Genomic DNA, 7,511 nt, shown 5'->3' on the forward strand with positions numbered 1-7,511 from the left:
GGCTATCGGCGATCTTACTCCATTTCTTAGGAGTAAAACGGCGTTTTAACACAGGTTTAGTAGAGTAACTAGCACTTAGGCAACTACGAGTATTCCGTAAACCTTAAAATTAGAGCTGGTTTGATTTTACATCGGTTTTTTAAGCCGTTTTTGAGCTTTCTTGTCGGAAGGTTGAATGAGGAAGGCTAGAGATAAGTAGGTTCATAGGGTCACCGCTATTGGTTATGAAACAGGAAGCGGCAGATGGTTTAATACCTTAATATCGTGTAGTACATGTTGGAATTTTATTGGTTAACTTGTCATAGTCACGACAATTGAACTGCCATGCTAAAAAACTAAAATCATGAGACGAACTCGAAAAAAAGAGTTCACTAAATTTCACATTTTCAAACTCAAGAACCGTGCCCCAGCAGTGGGAACGTCGTGATGGGTCGTGATGATGATGATGATGATGATGAAACTCAATTTCGGAGTTAAATTCCCGATGAGACCAATATTACATCATCATCATACAGTACATTCAAGTATTCAATAACAGGTACCTACCATCTACCTACAGGTACATAGGATGTTAATGTGTGCACGGTGTGTTATACCACCATAATAATTAAATAACATCTATCTATGTATACCTCGTCTAGTACATAACCCGGCATTTTTATAAAGTTCTAAATAATTTTCCAGTCTACCAACCCTGAATACATATTTAACCATAAATAATGTCATTCTAAAACGAAATCCACCTTATTGCCATTGGCGCTTGCGTCTACTCTTAGCCAGGTCCCTTTAGAAATATAATTATTGGTTTAAATAGAGCATCACAAATGCCGACTCCTATAAGGTTGGAATTCGCGTGCAATGACACAAATTATCTAGCCAGCCATCTTTTAAAGCACCTGTTAGGCATATGATTGTTTTTATAGTTTTTGTCTTTAAATTATGATTCCTAGGAACTCAAGTGCATCCGACTATGAAAGATTTATCATTAGGTATTACATATAGGTAAGCTACACCTAGTTATTCTATTTGCTAATGACTGTCTGTAGGTATAGATAAGTAGATAGCTGTCTTCATAAATATATTAACTCGTCGGCTAGCTGCAGACACAGGGGAAAAACTAAGAACTGCTCGATGTACTTACTTGGCCAATTACCTTTTATTTGTTGTTTACCACAAGTGAGTGCCTACCTATTATGTCAATTATCTATCTATTCAAATTCATCATTTATGCAACGTAAAATTTTACAATTATTTTTTGATTGTCAAGAGAAAGCGTGTACTCGGTTACTGAAGAGAAAAAGATGTCTCAATGTACTATCATTTTGCATTTTACATTAAACACATCAAGCGTTATAAATTCTTGTGTATGCAAATAAATTTCCAAAATCTCGTATCTATTGAATCTCATGTGAATGAGGTTTTTTTTCAATTTTCTTATTGACCAGTTACCACATTTACCACGACTGATGTTGACCAACATTTTCAAGAGCCGATAATATCTGTCGCAGATATCTCGACACACGTCTAACGAGACGTGGGATCGATGCTTGCTGACATCAGTAAGTATATAGAGGTTGCCAGCGCTAACTTTGCAACAGGTAAAGATTAGATGTCTATGGAATTTTACAAAAAAACTCAGTTTCTGATTTCAATGAATTAAGTTCTGCTCCCCGCTCCATTCAATCACAGCACTCTGCATACCATTTTACTTATGTAGCTCGACTTTCTGAAACCATAATCTGACTGTCGTTACAACACCGAAATCGTTCATCCAACAACTATTATAGCTATACGGCAATGATTTCACAGTGAAACAATCAAACAGCATCTCAATTAATTAGGCCTGAACCACAAAACATTCAAACACATGTTTTAAGCTGATTGTCCCATACAATGTCACTGGCTCTCTGGTAGAGCATTCATTAAAATTAAACCTCTTTGATTGAGAGACACGAGATTGTCTATGGTGTATGCCCTTTGATGTCCGCCGACCGCCGCCATCTTGCGCACGCGCAGTCATTGTTGCGAGGATGACAGAAGTCACTGACGTGACAAGACTTCTTAGCAATAGGGAAGTACTTGAAATAGGAAGATAAGTATATTATTAGCTCCATTTAGCTCTATGTAGCTCAATATATTGGTAACTTTCCTTTTAGACTTTGTATCCATTTGTCTTTTTATCACGTACCTAAACACTTAGACAAGGTTTAGATATGTACTTAAGTATATTTTAAACTCTGTCAAGAGTACTCAATTGTAAGTCATTAATACAATGTTTTTTAATATAGTAAGAGTACCTATGCCTACAGATATTATAATACCTAAAATGCTAGTACAATATCTTCATCCAGCAGTTTCTTCTCAGCTCCGAAGCTATTCCACCCCGAGGCTTGGGACTTAGCAGGCCAGTAGGGAAGGGAACGCCCACTCGACCGCTAAGACCCTCGCCACAGGATGGACTTCCTCGTCATGATGAAGACACCCTGAAATAGACAGGTATAATACACTCGCTCTAACAATGAAAAAGCTACACCTGTTATTGCCGTTCCATATTACATATCACTGGAACTTTTTAACTGCTCGTGAATGTATTTCACAGGACCATGTAGTGTAGAGTCAGAAAAAACTGTATGTATTCAGCAGATACAGTTATAATATGCGAGAGATAATAAACAAGAATGCTTATGGAAAAATAAGAACTTACATAGTGGGCGCCCGTTGAATTCTTTTGTATCGAAAATGCGATGTAATTTTCAAAGTCGTAGTACCAAAGTTGTTCAGAATGATCTAATTTTCGGCTAATCATAGTTTTTTACACATTGTAAGTGGCTAACTATGATTCTGATGATCTAAGCCAAATTCCCAGGAGCAAATAAAATATTATTTGCTCCTGGGATTTCGGCCACCTTCAGTGTTGATTAGTGGTTTTAGTTTGCTTTCTAGCTGTGTTGTGCGCGTATCATAATCATGAATCTGAAACAAAGAAAATGCATTATCAAAGCCACAATTACTTACTGTATACACCCTACTAACTGTGCCTATCTTACACATACGTTCTTTCCCATACTGTAATTGTAAAGTCAAATACACATATTATATTCTGTGCCATAAAGTCTAGTCGCAGAAACCGTATTTAAATTAAAAGAGGATTGGAATCTTTCGCGCCTGGCCGTCGGATTTCGTGTGAATGTATTAGACATCGGGCAGGCTGATCTGCGGGACTTATGCGGCGGGCTCGTTAGCCTGATCATCTGCGGACCTCCATGAAGGCACACAGAAACTGAGAACACGTATTGTCTATGGAATTGGTTTTCGAATTCCGATTGTTTGAGCTGCAGATGCAGATGCTCTTTTGTTTTATGAATGTTAGGTTAGGTCTGGTCAGGTATTTGGTGGTTTTGTTTTAATATACGCTAGTCTTCACAATGATTGCATTTTACACTTGATCTTCGTAAATAAATAAATAAAAATACAGAAACTCTGGCTTATTATTTTACGGTAGAAATAAATAAGAGATTTTTTATACTTCAACTTAAAACTAAGTTTGATTTCAAGCAATCATTAAATAAGTAAGTAGATACACTACACTGTATCCAAAGTTAACCAATAACCATTCATAAGGAAAAAAATATGCGAATTTTTCAATCTAATTCAACCATTTAGCAACCTATTTACGTACTAACAAAAACGGCTAACCAGTGTGAAATAACGATTTTGTACCTACAACCATAAATACACTGAAAAATAACACCTTATCCGAATCAGGCGCGAAAACGTACGCTCTATGCCCCGTTTCGGCGACCAACATTTATTTGCCGGTGGCCAGTATTGGAAGTTTACACCGAATCACATTTCACCGGTGTTGCCGGGGGGTTATAGAATCGGCAGCTGGTGTTTATCAACAGACATCGCAGGCTGTGAGCTATGGAGCTCGTGCCTCCCTCGGGGTGCAGCTTTGACAAATAGTCTTACTGTATATTTAATTGTATTGTGTGTGTTAGCTGGTGCTACTTTAGCTATACTTTATTCTTGATACTCTTGTGAAGATTGTAATGGTTACCTTGTGTTTTGTTGGTAAAGTATCGTTTGAGAGCTAAACTATGGAAATATAATTTTAGGGAGCCTACATAAGTCCTTAATTTTTAATTAACCTAAGAATTTAAATTTCACTGTTAACGTTAGTTTTACTGACAGATTATTTTAGTTCAATTATTTTAATATATTATATTGTTATAAAATTTAAACAATTTAAATAGTACCTATTCCACTGCAGTAATTTTAATCACATTATCTTCAGGTGGCATATTTATCATCTTGCTATCAACAGGTCGTAAGGTATCGCGCCCGTGGCGCCCCCGGCTGTGAACTATGATAAATTGTCAAGTTATATTAAACAATGTGATATTAATGCAATACAAAGTGTTGCCAGTGAAGTATGTGGGTTTGATCAGAATATTTTGTCAATACAACGTATAATCAACATAAGAGATAAAGTTTCTCAACGTAAGCCGTTTTTAATAAAAGTTAAAGGTAAAAAATGTAGTAGATGAAAATAGCCAATAAAAGCTCTATTGATTAAGTAGGTTCTTCACGACTACCGTCACTTGTCGGTAGATCATACATAACATAAAAGTGTTTTCGCTGGGGTGGATACTTATCTCTTTTGATGACTACACCCACTAACTTTAGATTACTTGAGTCAATTAAACGAGTGAAGGCGAAAAAGGATTTGCTTATTGAAAAAATCTTTCAGCTAACCAAAATTTCGAAAAGCAAATTTACGTTTTCATTGCTCGTGAAAAGTAAAAAAAATATATATTTTTAATTGCTCGTGAGTGTAGTTCCCTGTATTAAATGGTGACTATCAAAAATACAGACAAGATAGCTTTGCCTACCTAGGGTGACGAAAAGTAGATCAAATAACTTTTGGTACATACCATAAATACTCAAACCATCGTATTTTTATTAGTGATGGGCCGAATGTGGTTTGAACCGAAGTTCGGCTTCGGCCGAACATTCGGTATTTTTTTACTTTTGTTATTGGCAGGGAAATGTACCCAAAATACTGAACAACTTCATAAATTGTCGCTGACATCCAAATACAGCTGTTTTATAAGTTTTCGTTTGTCAAGAGGGAAGTATACCTAGGGAAATAGGTATTTAGGAAAACATTTGCTATGACTTGTGCATTAATGCCCCAAGACCAATGCAGTTCGCGACTGACAATAAGTACTTTTTGGTGAAATTTTAATTTCGGAAGAAAACGGTTTTTGACGTACTTAAAAAAAAAAAACTTTGATTTTGATGTTTTTTTTAAATACATTGTTTTTGTTCAGCAATGACTTGATTCCACACATAGTTGACCAAACTACTTTCATACAACCTTACATAGGTATTGTACGAAATTCCAGACACAGTTCTGATGGCAATAATTACGTTATTTGAGGTGCCTAAAAAAGTTTGAATCTTTAGCAAATTTTGAAAAAAGAAAAAACTATAAATCTAGTACTTAATTCGATATGTCGGTGAAAATTCTAAAAATCATGGAGTTTGGATAATATTTAGTACTTAGGTTGTAGAAAAAAGTTTTCTCTTTTTTTTGGCCGAGCAAGTGCTTCCTACTTAATCACGTATTAGTATTTAACTTTACTATGAAACAGCTGTGTTTTTTGCGATTTCAAAGCGGTACAAAAAGTGTCCATGCATTACGGTTAGAAACACCCGCCAACACAAACGTTGCAATCAAAATTTCACAATGTATTTCATGCAAAATTGTAGAAAAAGATGTGCCGAATGTTCGGCATTTGAACCGAATTTCGGCCGAATACCGAAGTTCGGTTAAACCTGCCGAAGTTCGTTTCAACCGAATGTCTACCGAATTTCGGCCCATCCCTAATTTTTATATCTATTATATCTATAATATATAAAATGTAAAAATGAAGATAATTTTGAACAAAATTGTTAATCATCAAAACATTTTATAATTAGCGTGACCATTGGACAAGGCTCATGGCAAAAAATATAAAAAAAAATATTTAATATAATAAAATTTGTGTTTATAATTAATTAAATAAATTAGTACCTATTATTATTATAAAAGACCGACATACGTCAAGGAGAAAAAAATATAGTATCAAACCACTTCATAGGCATGCAAAAGTGTAAGCTCAGCGCAGATAAATAACAATACCGCATCTCTGAGCTACATTTTAACGATAACATAGTGGGTGCTTGAGTGTGATGTACACAGTTGATCTCTTAAAACATTAAAAGCTATTAAGAACAGTATAAATCGGAATCAAGATGACTAACAATGGATTGAGTCGCATTCTACATTCATTTTCTAAGTCTTTCTGTGGCCAATAATGGAAGTTTTTCCTTGGACCCTTCGAATTGGTCCCTGTGTAATGTTGACTAATGTAAAATTAAAATCGTTAGTCGATTTCTCCATAATTTGTGGACCAATTGACTTTTTGTTATCACGTCTCAATTTATAAGGCATGGTGTGATGATGAAGTTTAAAGATTAAGACAGGAACTCAGTCAGAATGTTATTAAACGAACAAAACCCATCAGATATGGGTTTTTCGTCTTCGCATCCTATACATTTTGTTACTGATTGTAATATATAAGGTGGTTAAGATAACAAAAGATGCCCACTGAACTTCCCAATTACACAACATAGTTGTTACATACATAATTTCAATACAAGACATTTTTCTTTACTAGTGCCTAAACTTTGTAATTAACCATACAAATCTAAAACAAACAAAACTTGAATTTTAAACTTTTAATACGTGAAGGGCCAGTTGGTTCTCCGCCGTATCAAGGCAGAGTGTTAGTCATCAACACACGGTCGTTCAGTAAATCGATGTCGCATCGATTCTAGTACTCGATACACAACGCCCCGGGGGCGGCCGGTACTCAGATAATAGAAATTGTTGACGATTCTCACTGCTGGGCGATTCTGATTCGATTCATTCGATGTTTGTTTTTGGGAATATTTTCATGATATTTTCAATCAACGTTTTTTTTTCAGATTACATGGATGTTAAAGGTAGGTAAGGTATTTTAGGAATCTATTAGTTTGCATTTTTCAATTGTCTACCCGTTCGAGTTTGTAATCTCTGCGGGTCTAATCTAATTTGACTGTTTTATCCTTAATAAAATCTGTTAACTTTTAATTCTGTAAGAATTTTCATAAATTATTTTAAATTTTGCCAGAGCATAGGATTTCGATGAGATTCGCAGACAGGAATAACCTGACGGAATTCGATATATATGGGGTGCTGACGTTAAATGGAGTGTCGAATCGATTCACCCATTCGATACATGCCAGCGCCGCGAGCATCGCAAATATAAGCGCCGCGTTTAATAGCGCAGCGGATATTCGTCATCGCATCGAGCTCAGCGATTAATCTCGAATCGATTCTCAAATTGAAATTCGAATTCCGTTTCGGTTGTCAGGTGTGGGCATGTGGAATAGTTTGTGTTGAAGTGTGATTGCATTCT

This window comes from Plutella xylostella, chromosome 17 (genome assembly GCF_932276165.1).
Source record: "Plutella xylostella chromosome 17, ilPluXylo3.1, whole genome shotgun sequence".
Classification (NCBI taxonomy): domain Eukaryota; kingdom Metazoa; phylum Arthropoda; class Insecta; order Lepidoptera; family Plutellidae; genus Plutella; species Plutella xylostella.